Here is a 16598-nt window from a genome sequence, read left to right on the forward strand (position 1 = left end):
CTTGTAATTTTTATAGGTTTATACTTCTCACATTACTTGTGATTCATCTTGGGATGAACAAATTGTGGAGTAAGATGTGAGAGGAATTTGTTAAATAATTTTTTTTTAGAACAGTTTAAATATCTACGCTATTATTTTGTGACTTATAAGAGGAGGCCTGTTTCATTGGAGAAGATTTATAAGGTATTTTTAGTAGTTTATACTTCTCACAATCCTTGTGATTCATCTTGAGATGAACAAATTGTGGGGTAAAATGAGAGGGGAATTTATTAAATAACATTATTTTCTGAATAGTTTAAATCTCTACAATATTGTTTATGAATTGTGGGTTGAGGCCTGTTTCATTCGAGAATGTTTATCAGGTAGTTTTGGTTGTTTTTATATTTATCTCAATAATTGTGATTTATCTTCTTATTCACCTCATGGATCAATAAAACGATGAGAAAAAAAATTCTGCATTGAAGTACGCCAAATTTCATTTATGAGTTTTATGACCACACGAAGAAATTAAGATAAATTTGGAGTTTTATTGCATAAGTTGGATCACACAATAAAACACTTTACCCATTTATCTTCATGAAAAAATTGATCTGCCTTGAAGTAAGTCAAATTTTATTACTGAGTTTTCTCACCCTGAAAAGATATTTAGAAAACTATGAATTATACTGCTAAATTGTATCACTCATTTTTAAGAAATACCCACTTGATATTCATGACAACCTATATCTCCCAAAAAGGATAATCCTTCAGTGCGTTGAATTTATCCAGAATTTATCCAGAGCCATGTCTTTCTTTTATTCATTTTTGGGCTCATTAAAATTGTGTTTGTTGAATCATGAAAATGATAGAAAAATATATTATTTCCCTGATGGGCATGTAACGCCAATTTTAATATCAAACATAACAGCTGATGAAAGAGCATTGATCTGTTATGATTTATTTATTTTTGTTATGAATTAACTTTTGTCAATTTTGATTTCTGAGTATTTTACCAAATAAATTTCAATTGTGCAACGCCAATTGTAACACCAAGTCTAAAACCTGATGAAAGAACATAGGTCTACCATGAATTAAAGTTGTTGATTTTGATTTGTGACTATGTAACCAAATGAAGACAACAAAAGATTGTGGATTTATAGTTCAGAATCACTCAATTCAAATTTATTATGACTAATGACATATTTTTTCCTAGAAATGATCTTCACTTCCTATAATAGAAGGCTATCCTTAAGTCCTTAAATTGTATAATATATCCCTTTATTCTTATTTTAATATTCTTTTATTCATTCTAATATTATTTTCAAGCTTAATGACTTATGAAAAGCATAGGGAAAGTCTGTTTAAAGAGGTTTGATTCATTTTCTCATTGATCTAGTGGAAGCGTAATACTATGATATGGGAAGAAAATTGTTCTATCTTGAAGTAAAATTCATAATTTTGATAGAAATGATTGTTACAAAGATACGAGATCAAGACAAATGGAGATTTACATTGAAATAATCAAATAAATCATATTGAAAATATAACAACTTCATAAAAACCTTCATTTGATTTACTTAAAATATTAAGTGTTGCCATTAACATTTAAAATATTATTTTCAATTTTTTCAATAATATGAACCATGGTGAAGTTTATATAAAAAAAATATTAAATGATTAAAAATGGTAGGATATTTTTTGGAGTTTCTTAGTCTGATAGATTCAATCCATAACATTCAACCAAGCATGGTTAAAGGCCTCCTTTATGAAGAGCCCAAGGTGAATCTCTTTATTCTTCGTAATTGATAAAACACGTAAGTTAATCATGTTGGGTTCTAGAGGCCTTGAGATGGATGAACAAATCAAAACGATGCGCAGCGGAAGTCTCTTTGCAAATCGAATGGCATCAACGAAAACATTAAGCGAAGTACCTTTTCACGGATCGCATCCGTGATTTCTTTGATCCCGGAGCGAGACAAGTCGAGTTGCTCAAGTGTGCAGCCTCTAGACGTATCCACGCGGTCCTTGGCGCATCGGATCTCCTCCTTCTCGTTGATGAGCCCCATTCTCTCTCTGTCGGCGTCGTTATGTTGTCCCGATCACATCAGGGATGGAGAGGGGGTGTGGGGAGAGTGAAGAAGAAGGGGAAAGGCCCCTGAACAATTCTGGCCTGGGTGAATTTCGTTCAGGGCCTTCCCCTATTTATACTAAGTGGGTATTTTTCATAAAAACCCCCAAAACTTAAGTATATCTTCCAACGTCCAAAAGACCATTTGTGTGTGACCCTCTAGGCCCATGTATCAGTCTAGTTAACGACACCAGCGGTCCAATAACCTTTATTGGCCTTCCAAATTAATTAACTATATCATCATATAGATGAATTAATGTCGGATTGATTTAACCCAATCGATAGGTCGAGACTCCGACACGTGGGGTGCCAAGCTACACCTTGTGCCCTAGAAGATACAAAGGAGTGTATATCGACTCACTCATGGAACCTGTTTGTCATCGGTTACCGTGTATGTATAATCCCACATCCACTTGACACTCCTTGGACGACTTAGGGTATGGTCAACTGTCAAACCCTAATTGGTCATCCGAGTCAGTACCATCATCTATCCTTAGTGTCGCCACATTAATGGCTACGGGACCGGCCATACTCATCATATGAGTGAGGCTAGATAGCGCTATTCTATCCGGATACGTCGATATCCTTCTCGCGTATCCTTTGAATAGGAATGTTTAGAACACATGCTTAAAGACTAGTGATCTCCGCATTACGATCTCATCATAATTTACTAAGTCTGATCATGTATTCATGGACTTCATTATACGCATCACACATGCACTATAATGAATATGTTCTATTAATGAATATGGAACGAGATGTGGAATGTGTGATTGGCTTGCCGGCCACATATATTTCCATCAAATCATACTATGTGACACACACACATTGATATGCCCTTGCATATGTAGTTTCTACTTACTACAAGCACATTGACTTTAATTCGAGACCCATACAAGAGTGAGTAAATACACGAGGGGTAAACATAGAAAGACATTACCTTGATATGACCTCATGAATATTATTTGGTTGTCAATCCAATCACACCAACATGTTTATTTAAGTTCATTATATAAAATATCATGTTCATTATTATTCCACTGTGATGATTATAATGACGTCCATGAATACGTGCAATGACCTAGTGAATTATAATGAGATCATAATACAATTATCACTAGTCTTTAAATATGTATTCTAAATATTCATATTCGATGGATCGTCGAGATGGACTTCAAATTATCCAGATAGAATGGCATTAACTAATCCTACTTATTCAATAAGTATAGCTCATCTTGTGGCTATTAGTGTGGCGACACTAAGGACAAAAAGGGGTTGCTCTTTGGAGAAAGATTTCACTAAATTGATCCGTATAAATCCCTGAATGGTATTATGCCTAAACGTCAATCAGGTTGACTCATGCCACGGTTTTATAAGTGATCCACTGACCTGAGACACCAAGGACATCTCGTGAATGGACGACTACATTTTGAGTATGACTTACGAGCCTCTAATCATGAGATTCAAACAAGTCATAGCCCAGATGTAGTAAGAAGATTATAGAGATGATTGAGTGATCAAGATGGAATCATCCACCCTTGGTATAAGAGGAGATTGACTCAAGGAAGATGATGCATCAAATCCTTGGCCAGGGTAGTGCTGATATTGGAGAAGGAGTTCTCCAATGATCCTCGTTATGCATCAGTACTAATCAAATGACAGATTAGGATTTGACGATAAACCATACCCTAAGTCATCAGAGAGTCTCGCGCGGATGATGGATATACATTTACAATAAATGATGGCAGTAAAGGTTCCATGAGAGAGTTCAAACACTACTTGATATCTTCTAGAGCATGAGGTGTAGCTTGGCGCCCCACGATTGGCTGGAAACTTAACCTATCGATTAGGTTAAATTGATCCTTAGTTAATTAATATATATATATGTGGATATAGTTAATTAATAAGGTTGGTCAATAGTTGTTATTGGGCCACTAAAGTTATTAACTAGAATGATACATGGGCCTGGAGGGCATTGGTGGATATATTTTACTTTGTAGAATTTTTGAGAAAAACTTAAGTAAAATATAAATAGGGAAGGGGCACTCTTTTCAAGCACCTAGGCCATCCAGATTTGAGCCCCCCCCCCTTTCTCCATTCTCTTCTCCACTAAACCAAGGAGAGTGTCTTCATGGTGAGAAAATCTTCAAGATTTTCAAGGAGGGTTGAAGAAGAAGTGGAGATCCAAGCGCTAAGTGATCTCATGGATACTTCTAGAGGCCGGGCACGTGAACGGCTTCAAAGCGATCTCAGAGTGACAAAGTCAATGGTGGAACAAGTTCAACACAAGGTACATTTGATTTATGCATTTAAAGATCGATTTTGAATGAATTAACATGCTTCCGCATCCATGAATTAACACAAGGTACATTTCCATGGATGAACCAAGCCACACAACCCGACATGATCTATTGATTATCTCAACTTTAGGGGTTTTAATTTCGTCGTTGGTAATTGAGATTATTCAATAAAAGTTATATTTAACCGTACTTACTTAAGAGTATTTAATTAGTGATGAGTAGGGATCATCTCCACAAGGAAGGATGATTAAGGATTTTTTTTTCTCACTATAGTGATTATCGGTACAAGAAAAATAGAATAGGTGAGATAGTGATATCGAGGAAATATAAGAAGAATTACGGAGTGTTATGTGAATAAGGCAGAGGGCGTGGTGAATACAATAGTGATTGAATGCACAAACCGTATGATGGTAAAGATAGAGACGAGATAATGGGGACGTAAGGAAGTGAAATGGTAAATGAAAGGATGATAACAAACTATAATTATGATAATGATGATGTCGGGAGACAAACAAAGTAAGGCGAGGACACTTACCTTAGATCCTTACGTTCTGCCAGGATCACGGTGATTTGCGAGTGCTGGTAAGCTCCCCTGCTTCTCTAATGCTTCTTCCAACACACCCAAGACACCAAGAACACACTTGATGGATCTCAAAAATCACTATCTTTCAATCAGCCCACACAATTAGGAAGCAAGTTCAAGATAAATTTCACAATGATCTAGGCCTCTATTTATATATCGGAGGGTATAGATGAAAAGAAGTGGGGAAGACGAAGCAATGCTGATAATTTGAGCTCAATCGGAATTATAGATCAAAAGTTATGGTCGTATGAAGTTGAGCCAATCCTAGCACTTGATTTCCTTCTCTCTCCTCGTCAACGTCCTCGTTTTTCATTTCCATTAAAATGTCACATCGCATAATATTCTGCATCTCCTCGCCTTCTTCGCATGCGCATTTCAGAGTCCATGTGTACCTGTAAAATAACAAAAAAACAAAGAAAAAGAAATAAAGGAGGATCTTTCTTGAGGCTGACGTGGCTGCATGTCAGCGCGCGCCATGCCACCCTCTTTCCTCTCATCTTTTTTTCTTTTTTTAAAATCAGGGACAGGAGCGTGCCACAACGCTTGCACCATTTCAAAGAAAAAGGAAATCAAGAAGTGTTTTTTTCTTATTGTGCCTCGGTCCACGTGTCATTTATTGCAAAAAAGTGCCCCTTTTTTGATTGGGCCATGTCAACCTGTGCCAAAAAAATTTGTGTGAATCATTAATGCAATCATCATTTCGGGAATCACAAAGTGATGATTGCCTGTCTAATGATTGGGTGACGCCAATCATTAACTTAGCTCATGATTGGCTGTTGCCAGTCATCAGCGATCACTATGATTCGTCGCCGTCCGCTGAATCGAACAGCGACACGAGGGGCACTTTGTGATTCAGCATCCGCTGAATCATAAAGTGATAAAAGGGCTAATAATATAATTAAAAATTCATATTAATTAAAAATAAAGGCCAAAAATACATATAAATTTATACGTTGACTTAGAAAAATCATATATTTCCAAATTTAATGTCGAAAAATTCCAGAAAATTCATATTCTGTCTCAAAAATTATATTCATTTAGAACCTATTGTCAGAGAATTCCCAAAAAATACAAAAAATCTAGAAAATTCAGAAAATCATATTTAAAATAGATTCAATCATTTCAAGCTTGTTAATATGCAAATATGAGTGATTTAATGCAAATAGACATGTAAATATGATCATATTAAAGTACTAAATATGATATTATCATCTACATTCATAATTTTCAATGCGAATTTGAAACAAGAAAAATAACCAGCATGTGCCACAGAAGAGGTGGAACTAACCCAAAGAGTCAAGGAAAAGAGCACAAGAGTCTAATACTCTCCTAAACTAAGAAAAAATGGAAACTTTGTTGGTCTTAGTTTGACATTATTGAAAATTGGCTCGAGCACCAAAAGACATTTATATAAATGTTTATTTTAAAAACATCCATATGTTATTGAAATATTTAAACGCAATATCATTTTTAAATATTTTATTACACCATAATTGGTTGTAGTTTATATCATTTAAACAATACAAAACTATTTTATTGAATATTTTTTCTCCATTTTTAATAATATCCCTTTTTGGAATATTGAGTTAATTAGCCTTTTGTGAGACTGCTAATTTGTCTCAAAGATTAGCACCATAAAATCCAATAGAGTTTGGATATCATAATTTACATTTATATTGATTTATTTTTCGTTAAAAATATAATAATACACCTAAATAATCCCTTAAATAAAGTTCTTCATGTGCTAGTTATTATTCATAGGTAGTTACATTAGACCCAATTGGTTTTTACTGAGGTGGTTAACTCTGAAATGATAATAATTTTTGCAAAACTTTTAATTTTTTTGAATAATAATGATTTCATCTAGAGACATTTCAAATAAAAGCTGATCCATCTCAAAATAAAAGTTACCTTTAAAGAATACATCCAAAATTTTAGTAAATATTACTTGAATAATTTCTATTTAACATTTTGATATTCATGATAACCTCATGCCATAAGTTATGATTATTATAAATGGTGTCCATCTATTGTATTATCACATGTTAAAATAATATGTTGATGTCATGTATCACACATATGTTTAGTATTCATTATTTTTATATTATATTAATTTATATTTACATTTTGATGATTCGATGTGAACATGTCTAAATACTTTTAAATTCCCTTTCCAAATACATTTATTTGAAGGGGTATTTTTTTTGGATCCAAGTATGATACATTCTCATGTCGAATAAGATATAATAGAAAGTCACCATGATGTGTTCTTACACTTATGATGTCATTATTGCTGGGTTCTATGTCCTTGATCAGGAAGAAACAAACTGGATTCCTGCAGCAAAAAATTGATAATGGAATCGAAATGATATCCACAAAATAACGAACCAAATCACCTGTGCACGGATCGCATCTCTGATTACTTGAATTCTCGAGAGAGACATTTTGAGATGCTAAAGTATGCAGCCTCTAGATGTATCCACACAATCCTCCACACGTCAAGTCTCCTCCTTCATCTTGACGAGCCTGATCATGCTTTGTCATTGTTGTTATGCGATCCTGATGTCATTGGGATTGGAGAGGAGCTAAGGGCATAAGGGAGATTAAGGGGAAGAGCCATGTACAATTTTGGCCTAGGAAAATTTCAATTATGGCCTTCCCCTACTTATACCACGTACAATTTTCGTAAACCCCCCAAACTTTAGTATATATTCCGACATCCAAAAGATCATATACGTGTGACCCTCTTGGCCCATTTATTTTAATTCCAAATTAATTAACTATATCATCCTATAAATTAAGTAATTAGGGATGTATTAACCCAACACGTATGTCTTTGCTTTTTGTATTCATATAGTCCCTCATGCACTTGATGTTCTGATGACCATTTTGAATGTGGTCAACTGTAAAACCTAACCACTCATTCGAGTTAGAACTGACACATTTGGAAATTATCAGAGAACTATTATTTGATATTCTACTACATTGGCCGAGGACTTCATCACATCGTCTTTCTTGATATGTCTCCTCTTGATATGTTGATTCATGACACCATCTTAAACTGGAATTATTGTCGTGAACTTCTGATGAACTGAACTAAGACTATTAAGAATTCCAATACTGTAAAACTGGATTTATCAAGGAATTGATATGCCATAGATAGGGTACGACCATCTGTCCACAAGACATCTTTGGTGTCTCAAGTCGAAGGATCATTTACCCAACCATCACATGAATCAACATGATTGGGAGTTTGGTATAATATCATTCAGGGATTTGTATGGATGAATTCATTGAAATATTTCCTCTAAATAGAACCAAAGACATGTCCTTAGTGTCTCCATATTAATGGTTATGAAATGCCCATATGCATCATATGAATGAGACTACATAGTGGTATTCAATCTGAATACTTTTAAGTACTTATCGAGTATCCTTATAATAGGAATATTTAGAACATATGCTTAAAGACTAGTGATCTCAATATTATAATATCATCATAATTCACTAAGTCTGATCATGTATTCATGAACCTCATTATAAGCATGAAATATAATTACATTAACGAACATGGAATGAAATATGAAATGCGTGATTGGCTTACCGGCCACATATATTAGTATTAAATATCTACTTTTCTTTATTAAATCATGTGATTTGAAACTTATTAAAAAATTTCTTCGTATTTAAATATCTGATGAGAAATCATTTTTTTCTGAAATCCGCTATTTGAACTATTCACAACTTTTGTAGTGTTGAACAATTTTGATCTGATTTTTGAATTATCAAATTGATTCTCTATCAGTTAACTCACTTAATGACATTAAAAGAACATTGTCTTGATTCTTGGGAATCAAGGAGTTGTAGTGAAATAAACATTGTGAATTGATCATTAGGTTAATCAACTTGAATTTTTATCTATGGTGTTTCAGTAAGGAGCATTGAGTCCAACATAAGCTTACCAAGGAAATCTAGTGAGGGTAATGAGGATGTAAAGATTTACTAAAAGAAATGCACACCGAAGGAGAGCTTAAGGCATCATGGAATACTCTTGGAGGTGGCTTGATGTCAAGTGGGAGTCATCCTAAAACCCGAGAAGAATTTTTTAAAAAGTGAAGCTTGAAGATGATTACACATGTAAGTGATGTAGAAATTCCTTCAAAGGGGATGATTGTGCATAAAAGTTTCTAAGAATCATTCAAAAGTTTAGTTGAATTCTTATACATGTGGAAATGGACACAATTGGTATGTTGTTCCCTAGGAAATTTAAAAATCAGTTTTTTTATGAGAGATGTGAGTTGAGGGACTAAACATGGAATGTAAAACTAAAATTTTCTACAAATTAAGAAATTATCTCTAATTCACTCTCCCTCTTAGTATTTACAGGTTTGATGGTTAACCATAATTAAGTCATTAGGGTTTTTGGTGTGGATGAAGGATTATACATACATGGCAACCAGTTTTGGTAAAGGTTCCATGAGAGAGATGACATGCTCTTTTATATTTATATAGCATGAGGTGTAGCTTGGCATCTCTTGAGTTGGAAACTAAACCTACCAATTGGGTTTATTCAATCTTGGATCAGTTGAGATATATACAAATGAATTCAATTAATGAGGTTGGCTATTAAAGGTTATTAGGCAGTAAGAGTTATTCACAATTCATATACATGGCCCTAAAGGGTCGCACACATAAGATTTTTAGACTTTGGAGAAAATACTTTAAGTTCAAGGACATTCATAAAATTTTTCCAAGGATGGGGGCATGAAAATTTCATAGGGACATGGGCTTTTATAAATAGACTGTTGCAACCATTTTTTGATACCAATGCTGAGTCATTCTTGCATGTCGTCTCCTCTCTTCTCATGCTCCACCCAACTGCTGGTTCCGGTGAGGCTCAGTGGTGAGGAAATCAAATTTATGGCAGCATAAATTGAGGAAATCCAATGCATTGGAGATTAAATGGATATGTCTAGAAGCCACACATCTAAACGGCTTGAAGATACTCATTCGAGGAACAAAATTCATTGATTATATTTGTGCAAAGGTGATGCTTCTAGTTTTATCTATGTGTTTGGTTTTAACATCCACATTAAATTTAGCATTTTTTTATATAATTTTGGATTGAGACAATGAAGGCCACGATTCCCAGTAGGGCTGTACACTATGAACTAAAAGGACAATTGTGAACTTTAAATAAGAAATAATTTCATAGGGATAAAAACTGAAATAATTTGCAGAGACAATTGTGTCCATTTAAAAAATGAACATTATAATAATATTAATATCCTCTAATGTAAAATGGAGGGGGCATTATACAGATATGATGTAAAGAATGCTTTAAATGGGAATCTGAGTGTGTACATGGAACTAACTTCAGGGTATGGGAATAATAATGAACATTGTCAGGTATGCTGGGTGGAAAAGGAACTTTATGAGCTCAAAAAGCAATCATGAACATGGTTTAAACATCCAAAAGGTCCATGAAAATTCTAGGTTATTTAGGAAGCAATGGTGACCATATATTATTTTATTGACTAATAAATCTTCCAGATAATGTTATTTTATTATATATGTATATTATTGCTCATAGTGATCCAAGTGGCGTTACTACGTTGGGACTGAAGCTTGGGTCTGAATCTGATGTTAAAGTTATGGGTTTGATTTTTTTTTTTGTGGAATAGAAGTGAACCACTCCTCTAGCCACATTCTTTCTATCTCAAAAAAAGGGTTTGTTTGATGAAACAGGCCATCATCCATGGCGACCACTTCATACTCCCATAGAAATTAATCTTAAGTGCAATATGTATGGAAATGATCTGGATAATGATTGTATTGCCCATCAGTTGCATATTGACAAGCTTATATATCTGCCATACCCCACTAGACATCTCATATGCATTTATTCTTAGTAAATTTGAGCATTGTCCTAAGGGTTCTTATTTTCATGCTGCATCTTTGGTATATGTGTACCTGAACAGAGCCATCAGATAAAGCTTGATATTCAAAATAGGCGATTCACTCTGTCTAGAAGTTTATAATAACTCTGAATGTGTTGGATCACATGTCAATCAAGTTGAATATGAATATTGTTTCCTTCTACCTGGGGATCTAGCTATGTGGCATAAAAAGAATTAGATATTGATTTCCAGATTAAGCTCTTGGGCAAGTAATCTATGATTCTATGTAGATTTAGGTAATTATTCAATAAATAATTCTTTAAAAATGAGATCACATCAAGATTCTATATGACTATGAGTTCCATGTTGACCTGACAGGAAAAAAACAAGGAAATAGACAGGCACTTCATCTGGCATAAATTGGAAACACAATGTCATTGAGATTTCTTCATATGGGTTTTCTTCTCAGGCTTAAACCAATATTTGAGTTCCTGATTTTAGACGAGGACATCTTAATGAAATGATTTCATCATCATTAGGACAAGGTTTCAATATCGGATACATGAACTGAATCAAAATGATGACATTTATATGTTAAAGAATCATTTAATTTGATGATGTGCCATTATGATGCCTTTTCACATCCCATGTTTTTCATTCTGTGTATAAAAATACTATAATAAATTATATTTATGATAAATTTCCTCAAAATCATATTTATTTAGGGACATCTAGGAGAGGAACCTTAGCAAGCTCACTTTGACCATTTCCCATTAAAATACTCCTATCTTCATATTGATGTTTCTTAACTTTGTGGCTGACCAATAAGTTTATTACCTCACTGCATAGGCCCTTAATTCACCAAAGAATCTGGCTGTTGACCCAGATTTTGAGCTCTTTAGGAAGCCTACATATCATACTCTTAAGAATGATCTTATGCTTATGCACAAAATACATCCCAAAATCATCAAGCTAATTCAAGAATGAGGCAAAGGGAACATTCAGCTCCTTGAAAGTATAATACAGTCACTTTGATCCTCGCACCATTAGGAAATAAAGTAAAATTTATGAACACTCCAATGTGGGTAGAATTAAACCAACATTCTGTTCAATTTGTGACACTGCATTTTAGGCATGTTTAAGATTTCTCCTGAGTTTTTGAAATAAAAATCAATGTTTAATGATTGATATAGTAAAAATGAGGTTATTTTTGTTCACCACAAAAGAAAAATCAATATGATGGTTTTGGAACTTGGCCCAATAATTTAACTCAAGGAAACAAAATAACAAGACATTTTAGTGAGCTCACTATTTAATGGGAAAGAGACATTCTCTTATAAGAGAAATCACAACTTTCCCAGTTGGCTCTAATATAATAGCCATGAGCCTTAGAAAAGATCTGACTATAATAGGCAATGTTCCCATCATGGATTGCCTGATCAATAGCTAAGATGGTTTAGTTATAAGGCATATGTATTTATTTTATTCTGATGGGTTTATATTTATGAGTAGATATGAGAAGATATTTATTTTATTTTGTGATGTCGGGCGTCGTCCAGGATGTCGTCCATAGGATATCGAGAAGATGCTCGGATACCTAGATGTTGTTAGACGTCGTCAGTGACGTCATCCGACGGATAATTCCCTAACGGGATATGTAACTACGTGATGCAATGAAACCTAGGTGGATGTATGTGCAGGCCCTGACTCATGGGGATTCGCCGAGCTCCGAGCTCCGAGCTCTAGTTGGTCGACCGGTGACGGTGACCTTATGACCCTCGTCGGACTAACGAAGGTGACTACGGTGCAGAACGGAATAATTTCATAGGGGCTCGCACGTAAAAGACGGGCTCGCCCCATACCAAAGAACTCACTCAAGTTGTAGTTTTCACAAGATAATCTCTCACTTATTGTCTATGCCCAGCGCGGTGGAATGCAATAAAAAATATACTGTAAGACATAATGTAACTGACGAGCAAGGAGGACGGCGTACCTCGTCGATAGTGGCATTCGTCGTCAACGTCTTTGACGGTGCAGGGGTGGAGCGGCCAGGTAGGTGGGGCTTGCAGGAGACGACACAGTGTAGCTCGAAAGGTGGTGTAGGCATGGTGCTGGAGCATACGCGGAGGGAGAAGTTGAAGAAGATAGTCGGTGACAAGGCGGCATGGACGAATGGCGAGCTCACATGTGCGACAATAGTGGTAAGTTGACACGATCAGAGTGAGCCAATGACGCTCGTTGATGCAAGGCTCTGGTTCCGCGAAGGGTGGCACTGACAATCAAGCGCGGGGTGCGGAGGTGATGGCAACAGCAGCTCTGGGGATCCGCTGCGGCACCACTTGTGACTCAGCATGGTGGAGTAGTCACACATTGGGGCAATTGACGTCCGAGCAAGGGCAGTTGGGCTCACAACCATTGCAGTGGGGAAGGCATGACAAAATTGTCAACACACGATGCAGGTGGGTATGTGATAAGCCAAAAATAGGGGTAGAAATTATGCAGTTTTTAGCCCTTGTCGTTGTGAATTTTGGCTTATGCAATCAAATTTATAAAAACTCTACTTAAGATGTGTAGTGATAAGTACGAGTGTCGTCCTAGGGAAGCTAGTAAGGAATTCAATTTGATGATCTTCTTGGTAGTTTAACGCTAATTAGAGTGAATTTGATCTTCAATGAGGACCAACTCACCCTAATTAGAAGAGAAGTTTAGAAGGGGGGGTAGAAGAGATGAGATGAAAAGAAGAGATTGGGAGCTCTAAATTGGTTTCTTTGATCCAAATAAAAGGATCAAAGAGGTCAATTAGAGAGGTTGAGAGGGAAGTTTAAATTTGAGTTTGGTTGGTTTTGTAAGTTTGATAATTCAGAAATGAAATGGGGGTAATTTAATCTCCTAAAAATTTAATCTAATTTTTTTAGAGTTTTTCTTTGGGAATGCAGTTGAATGCCTAGTTAAATCCCTCAAATTCTCCTCTCAATCCTAATCAAGGCTTGTACATGCCGCTCAAGCCAAGCGATTTAGAAGTTCAGATCAGAATCAAGAAGAAGAAACAAGAAATTGAACTAATTTCATTCAAAATGCACAAAAATCCAAATACAATGAAAGGGAAATGTACCAAACAGGTTGATCCAGGCTGGGGCTCCTCTATGTCTTGCAGTTGTGATAGAGAACCATCAAGAATGAGCTCCCCCTCTCGAAATTTAGCTTTTATACTTAGGTTATATGGTAAAAATCACCATTTTACCCCCATTTAGTAATTAATATTTATCTATCAATGTAGGCTGATCTGAATGATCCAACCGTACAAATAGCAAGAGGGGATCAAGACGAACAAATCCATAAACAAATCACCTCAATCGGACTTCAGGATCAAAAGTTATTAATAAATCAATTTTAAACTAATTTAATCCATTGGATTTAAAATTGATTTATTTATTCATTTCGTTTTTAAACACACCATGACGTGTCGCTCTCTCATTGGCTGGCGCATTTTGAATCCTTCTTTTTGTAGAAAAGTCCTTAAAACGCCTGGAATTGCTGTTGGACGACGCCCAAAAGTAATTGTGTATATGCCCCTGCCGCACTCTCTCTCCTCTGGTTTCTCCTAAAAACATTAAAAAATATATTAAATAATTGCAATAAAACCCTGGAAGATTTTAAATTACATCTTTACGCCTGCAGTGGCGACCTAGAGCTGTTTTCAGGGTCTTTTTGCAACGAAACTTTGCAAAAAGGCCCTTCAAAGTTCGAAAATGATATAGATACTTTTTTTTCTCTTATGAATATATCTTTTTTCCTTAGAATAAATACATTTCCTCTTCAAATAAATCTCAGAAAAATCCTAAAAATTCGTAAAAAATTCTAGAAAATTCTATAAAATTCATTGATGCATCCCCATGCTGATAAATGTTGAAATTAAATATTAAACTTGCCATTTTCATTCAAAAATAGTTATTTCGAGCTTCAATAAATCCTTGAAAATTCATAGAATTAACAGAAAATTAGGGGAAAATCAGAAATCACTTGAAAACACTATTTTCATGTAAATATATGATAACAACCCCATTTTAAGCTCTTTAAATGCACAAAATTGTGCTAATAACATGAAATAAAGACATAATTTAGGGTGTTATCAGTACGCGTGCGAGACATCGGTGGATTGGACTAGATCAACGGGTTTCCAGCGACATCGGCGCAACAGGTTAACACGGCGAGGCCGAATGAGTCCCTTGGGCTTGATCGACGGTGCAGGGACGGCTTAACGAGAACCGCTGCATTCCCATGTGGTCGTTTCGTGCCGTCATGGTGATGCACGTAGTGAAGCTCCGTCGGATGGCAAAGAGTCAACAGATCGCGCCAAACCACACAAGTGCAACTGCCTTGGAGTAAGACTCGAGGCACTCCTTGAACGGCTGGTGGGAATCAATCAACTCGGTGGACGACGTGAACGTGCGCACCCTCACAAGGCAGAGAGCACGATCTTACACCTCGGTGCACGGGAGATTACACTGGCGCGGTCAAAGATTGGCATTCCAGGGTGCAACACGGTGCCTCTGCGGTGAGCATCAGGCTCTGCGAGGGACAAATCAATGGTGGCAGGAAAATTGGTGTAGCGATGCTGGGGCGGACGGCCTAGGGCGCCCATCCCTCCCTTATATGGACCTACCCCACTTTTCTTCTTCCTTCCCGTTTTCTCTCCTCTCCTCTCCTTTTGGGAGACCTAGATCGTGGAACAAACTTTCCAACACTGCAAATTCTCCAGGTCTGCGGACCTAGGGCGCCCATCTCTCCTTTATATGGGGGTCAAGATGGGCCTTTAGGTAGGTCCATAAGGGGGGAGGAGCCCATTAAATGGGCCTTATACATGGAGCTCCTTTTTACAACAAAACAAAGGAACAATGACAAAATAAAACATAAAGACAGAGATACATGACACACGATGAGCACACGAACACACAAACACACGAGCGAACACACGAACAAAGATAGAAAACAAACACACGAACGCGATAAACATCGAACTGATGAGCATGAATCGGCAAAAACAAAACATCCGAACTCATGGACATGCTCTCACCCGATGTATTTAAACCCAGATGTCTTCACCTTCGCCTTGACATGCCTGGCAGGTTGGACGCGGACCGGTGGGGCCGACGATGATGGCGCTGGCAGCTCTGATGACGATGACGGTGCTGGCGACTCTGATGACGTCTCTCGGGGAGCAGGCTGGCGTGCTCCATCATTTTGACTTGTGAATTATTCTAGATAAGATTGAGAAGATAACTAAGATAAATTAGTCAAACTTTAGAGTATGTTTAAACTGGATTTGACATTACCTTATGACAATACAACGTTAAAATTAACTTAGGCAAAGTTAATTTACTAGACTTGTGGATGTGAAATATGATTGGAGTACCAAGCTTTATAATACTACACTTAATTTCATTTTTTGGCATTGGGAATGGTCCAAGCTTAGTTGTATAGCCCTCAAACTCACAATTTTAGAGAACACCATTATGGAGGAGAGACAAAGAAGTAAGCTAGACTCCTCCTTGGACTCCCATCTGTAGAGAAGAAAACCATGCATGTCTTATGCGGCTTATGGGTAAAATGAATTCTAAAATAAAACATTATATGGAGACAAGAGACAAGAATATGTTAGAAATATTAAAGCGCCATTTAGGAGCAGGCGATAGTTTATATAATTCAAT

Source organism: Wolffia australiana, chromosome 4 (genome assembly GCF_029677425.1).
Source record: "Wolffia australiana isolate 7733 chromosome 4, ASM2967742v1".
Classification (NCBI taxonomy): domain Eukaryota; kingdom Viridiplantae; phylum Streptophyta; class Magnoliopsida; order Alismatales; family Araceae; genus Wolffia; species Wolffia australiana.